This window comes from Oncorhynchus kisutch, linkage group LG16 (assembly GCF_002021735.2).
Source record: "Oncorhynchus kisutch isolate 150728-3 linkage group LG16, Okis_V2, whole genome shotgun sequence".
Taxonomy (NCBI): domain Eukaryota; kingdom Metazoa; phylum Chordata; class Actinopteri; order Salmoniformes; family Salmonidae; genus Oncorhynchus; species Oncorhynchus kisutch.
Genome location: NC_034189.2, coordinates 7,743,296 through 7,759,573, shown reverse-complemented (window position 1 = coordinate 7,759,573; position 16,278 = coordinate 7,743,296). Strand labels below are relative to the sequence as shown.

Below are 16,278 nucleotides of genomic sequence, written 5' to 3'. Positions count from 1 at the left end.
TAGAAAGAGAAAGAACAGAAGTCCCACATACCTGTTTCATAGCGGTCTCTCCTATCTTGTCGCTGTGTTTCCGAATAGACTCCAGGAAGTCTTTGAGTTGAGACATGGCCGTGTCTCTGATGAGGGTCCTCAGTCTGGGGATATTGTCAGACATGATGGAACAGAACCTGTACTGGCCCGCTCTGGGGAGACACGTCTGTTCAGCTGCTCCAGAGTCCGCAGGGCTGGGTAGTACCTACAAACACACACAGGATTAACAGAACCTGTACTGGCCCGCTCTGGGGAGACACGTCTGTTCCAGCTGCTCCAAGGTCCGCAACACTAGGGAGTACTTTAAGGAACAGAAGGGTCAATACACACACCAACTGAAACTACTCCAACAGCCTAAAAACCTAAAGAGGGACGTCCCGACAGTGAAGAAAACGGATTCAAAAACACCATCCCCGCCGTGACGTCGCTTGGGCCCCGCCGTGACGTCGCTTGGGCCCCGCCGCGACGTCGCTGGGGCCCCGCCGCGACGTCGCTGGGGCCCCGCCGCGACGTCGCTGGGGCCCCGCCGCGACGTCGCTGGGAAGCACGCCGCGACGTCGCTGGGAAGCACGCCGCGACGTCGCTGGGAAGCACGCCGCGACGTCGCTGGGAAGCACGCCGCGACGTCGCTGGGAAGCACGCCGCGACGTCGCTGGGAAGCACGCCGTGACGTCGCTTGGGCCCCGCCGTGACGTCGCTTGGGCCCCGCCTATGAAGTAGCTTGGGCCCCGCCTATGAAGTAGCTTGGGCCCCGCCTATGAAGTAGCTTGGGCCCCGCCTATGAAGTAGCTTGGGCCCCCGCCTATGAAGTAGCTTGGGCCCCGTCTATGAAGTAGCTTGGGCCCCGCCGTGAAGTAGCTGGGAAGCACGCCGTGACGTCGCTGGGAAGCACGCCGTGACGTCGCTGGGAAGCACGCCGTGACGTCGCTGGGAAGCACCGCCGTGACGTCGCTGGAAGCACGCCGTGACGTCGCTGGGAAGCACGCCGTGACGTCGCTGGGAAGCACGCCGTGACGTCGCTGGGAAGCACGCCGTGACGTCGCTGGGAAGCACGCCGTGACGTCGCTGGGAAGCACGCCGTGACGTCGCTGGGAAGCACGCCGTGACGTCGCTGGGAAGCACGCCGTGACGTCGCTGGGAAGCACGCCGTGACGTCGCTGGGAGCCCCGCCGTGACGTCGCTGGGGCCCCGCCGTGACGTCGCTGGGGCCCCGCCGTGACGTCGCTGGGGCCCCGCCGTGACGTCGCTGGGGCCCCGCCGTGACGTCGCTGGGGCCCCGCCGTGACGTCGCTGGGGCCCCGCCGTGACGTCGCTGGGGCCCCCGCCGTGACGTCGCTGGGGCCCCGCCGTGACGTCGCTGGGGCCCCGCCGTGACGTCGCTGGGGCCCCGCCGTGACGTCGCTGGGGCCCCGCCGTGGCGTCGCTGGGGCCCCGCCGTGGCGTCGCTGGGGCACCGCCGTGGACGTCGCTGGGCACCGCCGTGAGTCGCTGGGCCCCGCCGTGACGTCGCTGGGAAGCACGCCGTGACGTCGCTTGGGCCCCGCCGTGACGTCGCTTGGGCCCCGCCTATGAAGTAGCTTGGGCCTCGCCTATGAAGTAGCTTGGGCCCCGTCTATGAAGTAGCTTGGGCCCCGCCGTGAAGTAGCTTGGGCCCCGCCGTGAAGTAGCTTGGGCCCCGCCGTGAAGTAGCTTGGGCCCCGCCGTGAAGTAGCTTGGGCCCCGCCGTGAAGTAGCTTGGGCCCCGCCGTGAAGTAGCTTGGGCCCCGCCTATGAAGTAGCTTGGGCCTCGCCTATGAAGTAGCTTGGGCCCCGTCTATGAAGTAGCTTGGGCCCCGCCGTGAAGTAGCTTGGGCCCAGCCGTGAAGTAGCTTGGGCCCCGCCGTGAAGTAGCTTGGGCCCCGCCGTGAAGTAGCTTGGGCCCCGCCGTGAAGTAGCTTGGGCCCTGTCTATGAAGAAGAAGACGAAGGCAGGGAGTCCAACGCTCTAGAATAACAGCAGAAAATATCTAGAATCCTGTCACTGGGAAAGCATTGAGACACAGAGGTATTGCACCACATTCAATTCCTCACACACTGACACGACACACAGTGTGTGTTGGCTGACCTCTCCACTCCCCCTGTGCTGTGGGCCAAACGGCAGGATGGAGAGAAGGAGAAAAGAAAGGAGAGGAACGACACAAACAAACAACAATTTATGACCCACAAGGCACATCAACAGGTCAGCCTTAGGCCAGAGAGAGAGAGGAGGGGGGAGACCTACCCTAGAGAGAGAGGAGGGGGGGAGACCTACCCTAGAGAGAGAGGAGGGGGGAGACCTACCCTAGAGAGAGAGGAGGGGGGAGACCTACCCTAGAGAGAGAGGAAGGGGGAGACCTACCCTAGAGAGAGAGGAGGGGGGAGACCTACCCTAGAGAGAGAGGAGGGGGGAGACCTACCCTAGAGAGAGAGGAGGGGGGAGACCTACCCTAGAGAGAGAGGAGGGGGGAGACCTACCCTAGAGAGAGAGGGGGGGGGAGACCTACCCTAGAGAGAGAGGAGGGGGAGACCTACCCTAGAGAGAGAGGAGGGGGAGACCTACCCTAGAGAGAGAGGAAGGGGGAGACCTACCCTAGAGAGAGAGGAAGGGGGAGACCTACCCTAGAGAGAGAGGAAGGGGGAGACCTACCCTAGAGAGAGAGGAAGGGGGAGACCTACCCTAGAGAGAGAGGAAGGGGGAGACCTACCCTAGAGAGAGAGGAAGGGGGAGACCTACCCTAGAGAGAGAGAGGAGGGGGGAGACCTACCCTAGAGAGAGAGGAAGGGGGAGACCTACCCTAGAGAGAGAGGAAGGGGGAGACCTACCCTAGAGAGAGAGGAAGGGGGAGACCTACCCTAGAGAGAGGAGGGGGGAGACCTACCCTAGAGAGAGAGGAGGGGAGAGACCTACCCTAGAGAGAGAGGAGGGGAGAGACCTACCCTAGAGAGAGAGGAGGGGGGAGACCCACCCTAGAGAGAGAGGAGGGGGGAGACCCACCCTAGAGAGAGAGGAGGTGGGAGACCTACCCTAGAGAGAGAGGGGGAGACCTACCCTAGAGAGAGAGGGGGAGACCCTACCCTAGAGAGAGAGGGGGAGACCTACCCTAGAGAGAGAGGGGGGAGAGACCTACCCTAGAGAGAGAGGAAGACCTACCCTAGAGAGAGAGGAAGACCTACCCTAGAGAGAGAGGAAGACCTACCCTAGAGAGAGAGGAGGGGGGAGACCTACCCTAGAGAGAGAGGAGGGGGAGACCTACCCTAGAGAGAGAGGAGGGGGGAGACCTACCCTAGAGAGAGAGAGGAGGGGGGAGACCTACCCTAGAGAGGAGGGGGGAGACCTACCCTAGAGAGAGAGGGGGGAGACCTACCCTAGAGAGAGAGGAGGGGGGAGACCTACCCTAGAGAGAGAGGAGGGTGGGAGACCTACCCTAGAGAGAGAGGGGGAGACCTACCCTAGAGAGAGAGGGGGAGACCTACCCTAGAGAGAGAGGGGGGAGACCTACCCTAGAGAGAGAGGGGGGAGACCTACCCTAGAGAGAGAGGAGGGGAGACCTACCCTAGAGAGATAGAGGGGAGACCTACCCTAGAGAGAGAGGGGGGAGACCTACCCTAGAGAGAGAGAGGGGAGAGAGACCTACCCTAGAGAGAGGATGGGGGAGACCTACCCTAGAGAGAGAGGGAGGAGACCTACCCTAGAAAGAGAGAGGAGGGGGAGACCTACCCTAGAGAGAGAGAGAGGGGGGAGACCTACCCTAGAGAGAGAGAGAGAGAGAGGGGGGAGACCTACCCTAGAGAGAGAGAGAGAGAGAGGGGGGAGACCTACCCCAGAGAGAGAGGGGGGAGACCTACCCTAGAGAGAGAGAGGGGGAGACCTACCCCAGAGAGAGAGGGGGGAGACCTACCCTAGAGAGAGAAGGGGGAGACATACCCTAGAGAGAGAGGGGGGAGACCTACCCTAGAGAGAGAGGGGGGGAGACCTACCCTAGAGAGAGAGGGGGGAGACCTACCCTAGAGAGAGAGGGGGGAGACCAACCCTAGAGAGAGAGGGGGGAGACCTACCCTAGAGAAAGAGGGGGGATGGGGGGAGACCTACCCTAGAGAAAGAGGGGTAAAGAGAGAGGGTATGGGGGAGACCTACCCTAGAGAAAGAGGGGGATGGGGGGAGACCTACCCTAGAGAAAGAGGGGTAAAGAGAGAGAGGGTATGGGGGAGACCTACCCTAGAGAAAGAGGGGTAAAGAGAGAAAGGGGATGGGGGGAGACCTACCCTAGAGAGAGAGGGGGGAGACCAACCCTAGAGAGAGAGGGGGGAGACCTACCCTAGAGAAAGAGGGGTAAAGAGAGAAAGGGGATGGGGGAGACCTACCCTAGAGAGAGAGGGGGGATGGGGAGACCTACCCTAGAGAGAGAGGGGTAAAGAGAGAGGGGGTGATGGGGGATACCTACCCTAGAGAAAGAGGGGTAAAGAGAGAAAGGGGATGGGGGAGACCTACCCTAGAGAAAGAGGGGTAAAGAGAGAAAGGGGATGTGGGAGACCTACCCTAGAGAAAGAGGGGTAAAGAGAGAAAGGGGATGGGGGAGACCTACCCTAGAGAAAGAGGGGTAAAGAGAGAAAGGGGATGGGGGAGACCTACCCTAGAGAGAGAGGGGGGATACCTACCCTAGAGAAAGAGGGGTAAAGAGAGAGAGGGGATGGGGGTAGACCTACCCTAGAGAAAGAGGGGTGATGGGGAGACCTACCCTAGAGAGAGAGGGGTAAAGAGAGAGGGGGTGATGGGGGAGACCTACCCTAGAGAGAGAGGGGTAAAGAGAGAAAGGGGATGGGGGAGACCTACCCTAGAGAAAGAGGGGGGATACCTACCCTAGAGAAAGAGGGGTAAAGTGAGAGAGGAGGGATGGGGGAGACCTACCCTAGAGAGAGAGAGGAGGGATGGGGGAGACCTACCCTAGAGAGAGAGAGGAGGGATGGGGGAGACCTACCCTAGAGAGAGAGAGGAGGGATGGGGGAGACCTACCCTAGAGAGAGAGAGGAGGGATGGGGGAGACCTACCCTAGAGAGAGAGAGGAGGGATGGGGGAGACCTACCCTAGAGAGAGAGGAGGGATGGGGGGAGACCTACCCTAGAGAGAGAGAGGGGGGAGACCTACCCTAGAGAGAGAGAGGGGGGAGACCTACCCTAGAGAGAGAGAGAGAGAGAGGGGGGATGGGGGGAGACCTACCCTAGAGAAAGAGGGGGGATGGGGGGAGACCTACCCTAGAGAAAGAGGGGTAAAGAGAGAGAGGGTATGGGGGAGACCTACCCTAGAGAAAGAGGAGGGGGGATGGGGGGGAGACCTACCCTAGAGAGGGGGTATGGGGGGAGACCTACCCTAGAGAAAGAGGGGTAAAGAGAGAGGAGGGGTAGAGAAAGAGGTAGAGAGCGAGAGCAAGGGGTAGAGAGAGAAGGGGTTAGAGAGAGGGGTAGAGAGAGAACCTCAACATCCAAGCCACTCCAGCAGATCCAAGAATGTTGGATAGCAATGTGGTGAAATTTCCAACAAATACCGTGAACTATGTCTCCCTCTGGTGGCCAAGTAGGCACTTTCATTTTTTTATTTCACCTTTATTTAGCCAGGTAGGCTAGTTGAGAACACCTTTATTTAACCAGGTAGGCTAGTTGAGAACAAGTTCTCATTTGCAACTGTGACCTGGCCAAGATAAAGCATAGCAGTGTGAACAGACAACACAGAGTTACACATGGAGTAAACAATTAACAAGTCAATAACACAGTAGGAAAAAAAAAAAGAGTCTATATACATTGTGTATAAAAAGGCATGAGGAGGTAGGTGAATAATTGCACTGCAGTAGAGGACAAGAGAGCAGACGGGAGATGAGGAAAAAGAGAGTAAAACAAGACAAACCTGCCGATACAAAGACGGAATGAGAGGGGGGGGGGGCAAATAAATGTTAGAAAATAGAATCTATACCTTTTTTGAGTCATCTGTTCCTGTAGTTTGTTGTACATCTCCAACACTGAGACACAGAGAGAGAGACAGACGGGTCAATTATCAGCTGTATAACTGTGTCTACCCAGCCGGCAGCTTTTTATCTGCTATGTCATGTGTTACAGTCATCTGCTATGTCATGTGTTACAGTCATCTGCTATGTCATGTGTTACAGTCATCTGCTATGTCACAGTCATCTGCTATGTAATGTGTTACAGTCATCTGCTATGTCATGTGTTACAGTCATCTGCTATGTCATGTGTTACAGTCATCTGCTATGTTACAGTCATCAGCTATGTTACAGTCATCTGCTATGTCATGTGTTACAGTCATCTGCTATGTTACAGTCATCAGCTATGTCACAGTCAGCTGCTATGTCACAGTCAGCTGCTATGTCACAGTCATCTGCAATGTCACAGTCATCTGCTATGTCACAGTCAGCTGCTATGTCACAGTCATCTGCAATGTCACAGTCATCTGCAATGTCACAGTCATCTGCAATGTCACAGTCATCTGCAATGTCACAGTCATCTGCAATGTCACAGTCATCTGCAATGTCACAGTCATCTGCAATGTCACAGTCATCTGCAATGTCACAGTCATCTGCTATGTCACAGTCATCTGCTATGTCACAGTCATCTGCTATGTCACAGTCATCTGCTATGTCACAGTCATCTGCTATGTCACAGTCATCTGCTATGTCACAGTCATCTGCTATGTCACAGTCATCTGCTATGTCACAGTCATCTGCTATGTCACAGTCAGCTGCTATGTCACAGTCAGCTGCTATGTCACAGTCAGCTGCTATGTCACAGTCAGCTGCTATGTCACAGTCAGCTGCTATGTCACAGTCAGCTGCTATGTCACAGTCAGCTGCTATGTCACAGTCATCTGCTATGTCACAGTCATCTGCTATGTCACAGTCATCTGCTATGTCACAGTCATCTGCTATGTCACAGTCATCTGCTATGTCAGTCATCTGCTATGTCACAGTCATCTGCTATGTCACAGTCATCTGCTATGTCACAGTCATCTGCTATGTCACAGTCATCTGCTATGTCACAGTCATCTGCTATGTCACAGTCATCTGCTATGTCACAGTCATCTGCTATGTCATGTGTTACAGTCATCTGCTATGTCACAGTCATCTGCTATGTCACAGTCATCTGCTATGTCATGTGTTACAGTCATCTGCTATGTCATGTGTTACAGTCATCTGCTATGTCATGTGTTACAGTCATCTGCTATGTCATGTGTTACAGTCATCTGCTATGTCATGTGTTACAGTCATCTGCTATGTCATGTGTTACAGTCATCTGCTATGTCATGTGTTACAGTCATCTGCTATGTCATGTGTTACAGTCATCTGCTATGTCATGTGTTACAGTCATCTGCTATGTCATGTGTTACAGTCATCTGCTATGTCATAGTCATCTGCTATGTCATGTGTTTACAGTCATCTGCTATGTCATAGTCATCTGCTATGTCATGTGTTACAGTCATCTGCTATGTCATGTGTTACAGTCATCTGCTATGTTACAGTCATCTGCTATGTCAGTCATCTGCTATGTCAGTCATCTGCTATGTCAGTCATCTGCTATGTCAGTCATCTGCTATGTCAGTCATCTGCTATGTTACAGTCATCTGCTATGTTACAGTCATCTGCTATGTTACAGTCATCTGCTATGTTACAGTCATCTGCTATGTCATAGTCATCTGCTATGTCATGTGTTACAGTCATCTGCTATGTCATGTGTTACAGTCATCTGCTATGTAATCTGCTATGTCATGTGTTACAGTCATCTGCTATGTCATGTGTTACAGTCATCTGCTATGTAATCTGCTATGTCATGTGTTACAGTCATCTGCTATGTCATGTGATGTGTTACAGTTATCCTGATCCCTGTTGTGTGTGTATACCTGGTAGACAGTGTGTGAACTTGTCGATGGATGTGGCGATGTTTCTCTGTTGCAGGCGACACAGTCTCAACTCATCCATACAGGTCAACAGCTAGAGAGACAGAGACAGAGAGAAGGGGAGAGAGAAGGGAAGAGAGACAGAGAGAAGGGGAGAGAGAAGGGGAGAGAGACAGAGAGAAGGGGAGAGAGACAGAGAGAAGGGGAGAGAGAGAGAGAAGGGGAGAGAGAGAGAGAAGGGGAGAGAGAGAGAGAAGGGGAGAGAGAAGGGGAGAGAGAGAGAGAAGGGGAGAGAGACAGAGAGAAGGGGAGAGAGACAGAGAGAAGGGGAGAGAGACAGAGACAGAGAGACAGAGAGAGACAGAGAGAAGGGGAGAGAGACAGAGAGACAGAGAGAAGGGGAGAGAGACAGAGAGAAGGGGAGAGAGACAGAGAGAGACAGAGAGAGACAGAGAGAAGGGGAGAGAGACAGAGAGAGACAGAGAGAAGGGGAGAGAGACAGAGAGAGACAGAGAGAAGGGGAGAGAGACAGAGAAGGGGAGAGAGACAGAGAAGGGGAGAGAGACAGAGAGACGGAGGTAACAAAAATGGAGGAAGAGGATAAGGAGGATTGGAGGAAGAGGTGGAGAAAGATCTCAGGTGATTAGTCCTGAAATTATATGAATTATTTATCAACTGTCAGATTATCTGTTTTGACAATGATGTCGGTTATGATGTCATACCCCTTTCCCATCGTCCTGGAGACGTTGGTTGGTCTCAGTCACCTGACTCTGAAACAGGAGTAAAACAATCAATCAGAGAGAATCGTAGTCACTTTCCTGCAATCATCTCCCCTCCTCCTCCTCCTCCCCCCCTCTCCTCACCTTGAGTTTCTGCGCTTCTCCCCTGACTTTGAGTAGTTCAGTGATGGAGTCAACGAATCCTTGGAAATGGTGGTTACACATCTTTTCGATGTCTCGGTCATGGTTCCGAATCCTCCCGTCCAGCTTCCCCATAAACACGCCATGTTCCTGACCGTCATACACAGACCTGGAGGAGAAAACGAGAGAACCAACATTCAGCGGACTCTTTTATCCAAAGAGATGTTGTTGTACTGGGTTTCCCCCAAAGGGAATTAAAACAGTACAAAGTGTTGAGGGAACGGAACAAATATTTCATGAAAAAGACAGTATCTTGATCCACTTCCCATGGCTTCTAATATACACTTTCACCACCTACTCGGCAGGGGGCGCCATTACACCACCTACCCGGCGCCATTACACCACCTACCCGGCTGGGGGCGCCATTACACCACCTCCCCGGCGCCATTACACCACCTCCCCGGCGCCATTACACCACCTCCCCGGCGCCATTACACCACCTACCCGGCAGGGGGCGCCATTACACCACCTACCCGGCAGGGGGCGCCATTACACCACCTACCCGGCAGGGGGCGCCATTACACCACCTACCCGGCAGGGGGCGCCATTACACCACCTACCCGGCAGGGGGCGCCATTACACCACCTACCCGGCAGGGGGCGCCATTACACCACCTACCCGGCAGGGGGCGCCATTACACCACCTACCCGGCAGGGGGCGCCATTACACCACCTACCCGGCAGGGGGCGCCATTACACCACCTACCCGGCAGGAGGCGCCATTACACCACCTACCCGGCAGGAGGCGCCATTACACCACCTACCCAGCAGGGTGCGCCATTACACCACCTACCCGGCAGGGGCTGCCATTACACCGCAGCCCCGGCAGGGGGCGCCATTACACCACCTACCCAGCAGGGGGCGCCATTACACCGGCAGGGGGCGCCATTACACTGTATCCTCGTCTTGGTATTTACATTGTTGTAGGGTCTGGATAGGTATAAACAGTATAGTGGTGTATCTGTAGGGTCTGGACAGGTATAAACAGTATAGTAGTGGATCTGTAGGGTCTGGATAGGTATAAACAGTATAGTGGTGGATCTGTAGGGTCTGGATAGGTATAAACAGTATAGTAGCAGGGTCTGGATAGGTATAAACAGTATAGTGGTGTATCTGTAGGGTCTGGATAGGTTTAAACAGTATAGTAGTGGATCTGTAGGGTCTGGATAGGTATAAACAGTATAGTGGCGTATCTGTAGTGTCTGGATAGGTATAAACAGTATAGTAGTGGATCTGTAGGGTCTGGATAGGTATAAACAGTATAGTGGTGGGGTCTGGATAGGTATAAACAGTATAGTGGTGTATCTGTAGGGTCTGGATAGGTATAAACAGTATAGTAGTGGATCTGTAGGGTCTGGATAGGTATAAACAGTATAGTGTTTCTCCCCCCTACCAGACTCCCTGTACAAATGTCAATTATTGGGCTCATTGTAATTACTCTCACTGTCTTCTTAAGACTCATTTGTATTCATGTAAATTGCGCATGGGGTCATTGCATATACTGAAATGCAACACAGAAGATAGATCGTGTGTGTGTGTGTGTGTGTGTGTGTGTGTGTGTGTGTGTGTGTGTGTGTGTGTGTGTGTGTGTAATAATTATAATGTATCAGTAATAATACATTTGCCATTCCCTTGTTTACAGAGATGGACGTGCAGAAGGCAAACCCAGTGATGCTACTGGTCCCTCATCTACAGTTGTGTGACAAACTCCAGCAAGAATTTAAAAGGACATGATGACATTTCATATTGTTGAGAAGCCTGACTTTGAAGCTGATGAAAGGTTGCCGTGCCTCACTATAAAGTGACGTCGCAAACATTATTTTCCCCACGAAGCCTGAAATCCAAAAACATGTACAACAAAGCTGCTGGTGGAAAGAGTTTGGCTCAAAAGGCACTTTGGTTTTCTGCAGATACGTCCCTCTGGACCAGTGAAAGCAGGGGGTGGTTCAACCCTACATCAGCTACACTGTCCATTACCTCACCCCAGACTGGAACAGGAATCAAACTGCCTGGAAACGGTTCTTCCCAGAAGATCACTCGGCTCACAACATCAGAGTTTTTTGAGAATATGCTGGAAGAGTGGGGGGTCAACAAGAAAGACCTGGTCTGCAAGACCACAGACAACGCAACAAACATGAGCAAGGCTTTTGAACAGGTCCCAGATCTGCGGCTTTGGGTGCTTTCGCCATCATTTGAACCTGACCATCTCAAAGGCTCCGAAAATGCAGAGCTTTGAAGCTGACAGCTGTGTCCAGGAGGCCTTGAAGCTGTGTCCAGGAGGCCTTGAAGCTGTGTCCAGGAGGCCTTGAAGCTGTGTCCAGGAGGCCTTGAAGCTGTGTCCAGGAGGCCTTGAAGCTGTGTCCAGGAGGCCTTGAAGCTGTGTCCAGGAGGCCTTGAAGCTGTGTCCAGGAGGCCTTGAAGCTGACAGCTGTGTCCAGGAGGCCTTGAAGCTGACAGCTGTGTCCAGGAGGCCTTGAAGCTGACAGCTGTGTCCAGGAGGCCTTGAAGCTGGCAGCTGTGTCCAAGAGGCCTTGAAGCTGGCAGCTGTGTCCAAGAGGCCTTGAAGCTGGCTGCTGTGTCCAGGAGGCCTTGAAGCTGACAGCTGCACAAGTCAGGGAAGAACCACAAAGCACCAGCAGCACCTCCACCACCCCCACAGTGGCTTCGGAGGGGAAAGGCCTGGCTGGTTGCTGAGAAAGATCACCTCAACAAGGCATCAGAGAGGCGACAAGGGTCAGATTCCGACCTCCCCAGAAGACAGAGGAGTGAAAGAAGAGATCAAGGTCTACCTGTCTCTGACATCCATTCCAGCAGAAGAGGATCCACTGGTGTGGTGGAAGGGGCCCTGCATCAGAGCTGATTTCAGTGTATCAGTACATTTCCACCATACTACGATGATACTACTACCGATAACCGTGATCATTTTGGTCACTATAATCATGTTGTTCACCCACGACTGCGTGGCCACGCACGCCTCCAACTCAATCATCAAGTTTGCGGACGACATAACAGTGGTAGGCTTGATTACCAACAACGACGAGACGGCCTACAGGGAGGAGGTGAGGGCCCTCGGAGTGTGGTTTCAGGAAAATAACCTCACACTCTGCTCTGTACCATCACTCATTCATATATCTTTATGTACATATTCTTTATCCCCTTACACTGTGTATAAGACAGTTTTTTGGGGGGAATTGTTAGCTAGATTACTTGTTGGTTATTACTGCATTGTCGGAACTAGAAGCACAAGCATTTCGCTACACTCGCATTAACATCTGCTAACCATGTGTATGTGACAAATAAAATTTAATTTTATTTGATACTACCGATGCTACTACCGATAACCGTGATCATTTTGGTCACTATAATCGTGATATGAAATGTTCATACCATTTCATCTCTAGTGCACAGGTAGAGAGAACTTGGAGTAATCGAGTGGACAGACAGTGACACATTCAATACAGTCTTGCACACTCTTTGCATCTAGCTGATATAGGGGGTCATCATTAGTCCAAACAGTTGCAAAATGTTATGTTTTGGAACAACAACAAAAAATAGAGTTTATTGGACAGATTCAGGAAGATCGATTTCCGTTTGGTCCCGTTTGACAAACATTTTGCAACAGATTTTGTCGGGAATGAATACACACCCCTGATCACCTCCACACACAGTTCACTTTCATAGCAGCCACATACAAACAGCATCATCACATCTACCTGCTCTCCTCATTTTCCTTTCACTTGAGGACTTCAGTGCACAACACAACAGCTGTCTATGACCAGGTGGTAGAAAAAGAAAAAAAAACTCTCCAAGTCAAACCTTCATACCATAACCGCTACACACAGCCTACATCATTGGTCACCATACTAGCTAACGTCATAGTCAACATAGCTACCGGAACGAACTCATTAGTAAACGCACAATCCAATTCACGTGTACAATCACGCAGTAGTGGTTAGTTTAGTAGTTACACAGACGGGCCCCAGTGGCAATACATTTATAAAACCAAACGCTTACCTTGACTTGGAAGAGTTGGAGAGTTGGGTAGCCTTAGCAAGCTAGCTAGCAAACATAATTCCTCTCTGAGTCAGGGTCAATAAGCTGCATTAGCTAGCGTGAAACTGAATATTAAAAAATACAACTTAATCTCCGCTGCGTCTCCTTATTTTGAAAATAAATACATTTGTTCAAAACTGTTCAACTATTGTCTTTCTCTTTGAGTCAACTACTCACCACATGTTATGCACTGTGGTGCTAGCTAGCTGTAGCTTATGCATTTAGTACTAGATTCATTATCTGTTCCTTTGATTGGGTGGACAACATGTCAGTTCATGCTGCAAGAGCTCTGATAGGTTGGAGGACGTCCTCCGGAAGACGTCATAATTACTGTGTAAGTCTATGGAAGCGGGTGAGAACCATGAACCTCCTAGGTTTTGTATTGAAGTCAATGTACCCAAAGAAGGACAGAAACTAGCTGTCCTCCGGCTACACCATGGTGATACCCTACAGAGTGCTGCTGAGGCTACTGGAGACCTTCATTGCAAAACAGTGTGTTTTAAATCAGTTATTTGTTGAAGTGAATATATTTATTATTTAATATATTTAGTATAGTTTTATCTAAAAAAATAATACCTTTATTTTTTTTAACGTTTCATTATTTTTTTTAACGTTTCATTATTTTTTTTAACGTTTCATTATTTTTTTTAACGTTTCATTATTTTTTTAAAATGTAATTCACAGAGGATGTTACTCCCCTTCCTCTGAGGAGGAGCCTCCAGTGGCACAGAGTTTTCCCCTCCCCTCTCCCAGACAGTTCCAGCTAAATTATTGATTGAGCAATTTGTTTCTTTTTGGCCATTTTGATGTAAAACAATACAGGGAAGGTACTTAATTGTTACGCAGAATTGTGGTAGAGAGAAAAAAAAAATGGAGGTTTGGAACTTTGAAAATAAAATAGAAAATGTTCCCTTGGGCCTATTACAAAATGAGAAGAATTGCAGGAAATTACCTTTAAAACAACTAAATAATGTGGCCAAGATGACCTCTAATATTTTAGGCTAAATGTTAAAATAATTTGGGAGTAGAATGTCCTACAAAAAAAATTAAAATAAATAAATCTCACGGGGGTGCATGCCCCCGGAACCCCACGGCAAAAATAAAACACTGTTTGTAACACACCCCCTTCCTGTGGTAGAGGAAATGCCCGACGAGTACAATGGAGAAGGTCTGACGCCATGACAACTTCCTCCTACACTACACACAAAGGCATTTCTAAATGCAGTACCTTTTGTACAGTATCAGAAGGTGTGTGTGTGTGTGTGTGTGAGTTCCCCAGTAGAGTTCAGAATCAAACAGCACCTAACCCTGGACAAACAGGGTGAAAGGCTGGCTCCCTCTAAGCGCTGGGGGAAACACAGTACTCTGGTTAAACAACTACTAGTACACCTACTACTGCAGACCCTTTATTTAACTAGGCAAGTCAGTTTAAGTTTAAGAATGTTCTTATGTACAATGACGGCCTAGGAACAGTGAGAACAACAGACTTGTCAGCTCGGGGATTCGATCTAGCAACCTTTCAGGTTACTGGCCCAACACTCTAACCACTAGGCTACCTGCCGCCCAGACCTTAGCCCAAAAGGAGTTCATTATCCCTGGATATGAGACAAGGCAGAGTCAGCTTTCCATTCATCTCCTCCTATTAGACCCACACGATGACATCATCACTGCTCCACTCCAGTTGACTAGTCTACTCCGGTCCAGACTTTACATTGAACTTGGCTAAGGTCTTACCCTGAGCAAGGCACAGTGCAGACTTGCTCATCTTGACCTCGATTGTATGGAGTGCTGATCTAGAATCAGTTGCCCTTCTGTCCAAGTAGTCTTAATTATTGTGATCTGTAAAGCAAAACTGATGCAAAACCAGCACTCGTACTCAGACACGATACATACTGTTCTCCACAGTGCTGCAGTCCAGCCTGACCCAGAGCGGGCTGCAGTCCAGCATGACCCAGAGCGGGCTGTAGTCCAGCCTGACCCAGAGCGGGCTGTAGTCCAGCCTGACCCAGAGCGGGCTGTAGTCCAGCCTGACCCAGAGCGGGCTGTAGTCCAGCCTGACCCAGAGCGGGCTGTAGTCCAGCCTGACCCAGAGCGGGCTGTAGTCCAGCCTGACCCAGAGCGGGCTGTAGTCCAGCCTGACCCAGAGCGGGCTGTAGTCCAGCCTGACCCAGAGCGGGCTGTAGTCCAGCCTGACCCAGAGCGGGCTGTAGTCCAGCCTAACCCAGAGCTGGCTGTAGTCCAGCCTAACCCAGAGCGGGCTGTAGTCCAGCCTAACCCAGAGCGGGCTGTAGTCCAGCCTAACCCAGAGCGGGCTGTAGTCCAGCCTAACCCAGAGCGGGCTGTAGTCCAGCCTAACCCAGAGCGGGCTGTAGTCCAGCCTAACCCAGAGCGGGCTGTAGTCCAGCCTAACCCAGAGCGGGCTGTAGTCCAGCCTAACCCAGAGCTGGCTGTAGTCCAGCCTAACCCAGAGCTGGCTGTAGTCCAGCCTAACCCAGAGCGGGCTGTAGTCCAGCCTAACCCAGAGCTGGCTGTAGTCCAGCCTAACCCAGAGCTGGCTGTAGTCCAGCCTAACCCAGAGCTGGCTGTAGTCCAGCCTAACCCAGAGCTGGCTGTAGTCCAGCCTAACCCAGAGCGGGCTGTAGTCCAGCCTAACCCAGAGCTGGCTGTAGTCCATTGGGTTGCACAACAAACAGTCCGTGGGACACCAGAAGCTGGCTGTAGTCCAGCCTGACCCAGAGCGGGCTGTAGTCCAGCCTGACCCAGAGCTGGCTGTAGTCCATTGGGTTGCACAACAGTCTGTGGGACACCAGAAGCTGGCTGTAGTCCAGCCTGACCCAGAGCGGACTGTAGTCCAGCCTGACCCAGAGCGGGCTGTAGTCCAGCCTAACCCAGAGCTGGCTGTAGTCCAGCCTAACCCAGAGCTGGCTGTAGTCCATTGGGTTGCACAACAGTCCGTGGGACACCAGAAGCTGGCTGTAGTCCAGCCTGACCCAGAGCGGGCTGTAGTCCATTGGGTTGCACAACAGTCCGTGGGACACCAGAAGCTGGCTGTAGTCCAGCCTGACCCAGAGCGGGCTGTAGTCCAGCCTAACCCAGAGCTGGCTGTAGTCCATTGGGTTGCACAACAGTCCGTGGGACACCAGAAGCTGGCTGTAGTCCAGCCTGACCCAGAGCGGGCTGTAGTCCATTGGGTTGCACAACAGTCCGTGGGACACCAGAAGCTGGCTGTAGTCCAGCCTGACCCAGAGCGGGCTGTAGTCCAGCCTGACCCAGAGCTGGCTGTAGTCCAGCCTGACCCAGAGCTGGCTGTAGTCCATTGGGTTGCACAACAGTCCGTGGGACACCAGAAGTTAAATACAATT

At 52.1% G+C, this 16,278-nt stretch overlaps 1 pseudogene; it reads right to left on the bottom strand.

Moving 5' to 3' along the window:
* Positions 1 to 4: 4 nt before the first annotated feature.
* Positions 5 to 16,278, bottom strand: part of LOC116354056 (exocyst complex component 6B-like) — a 31,374-nt pseudogene continuing 15,100 nt past the window's right edge.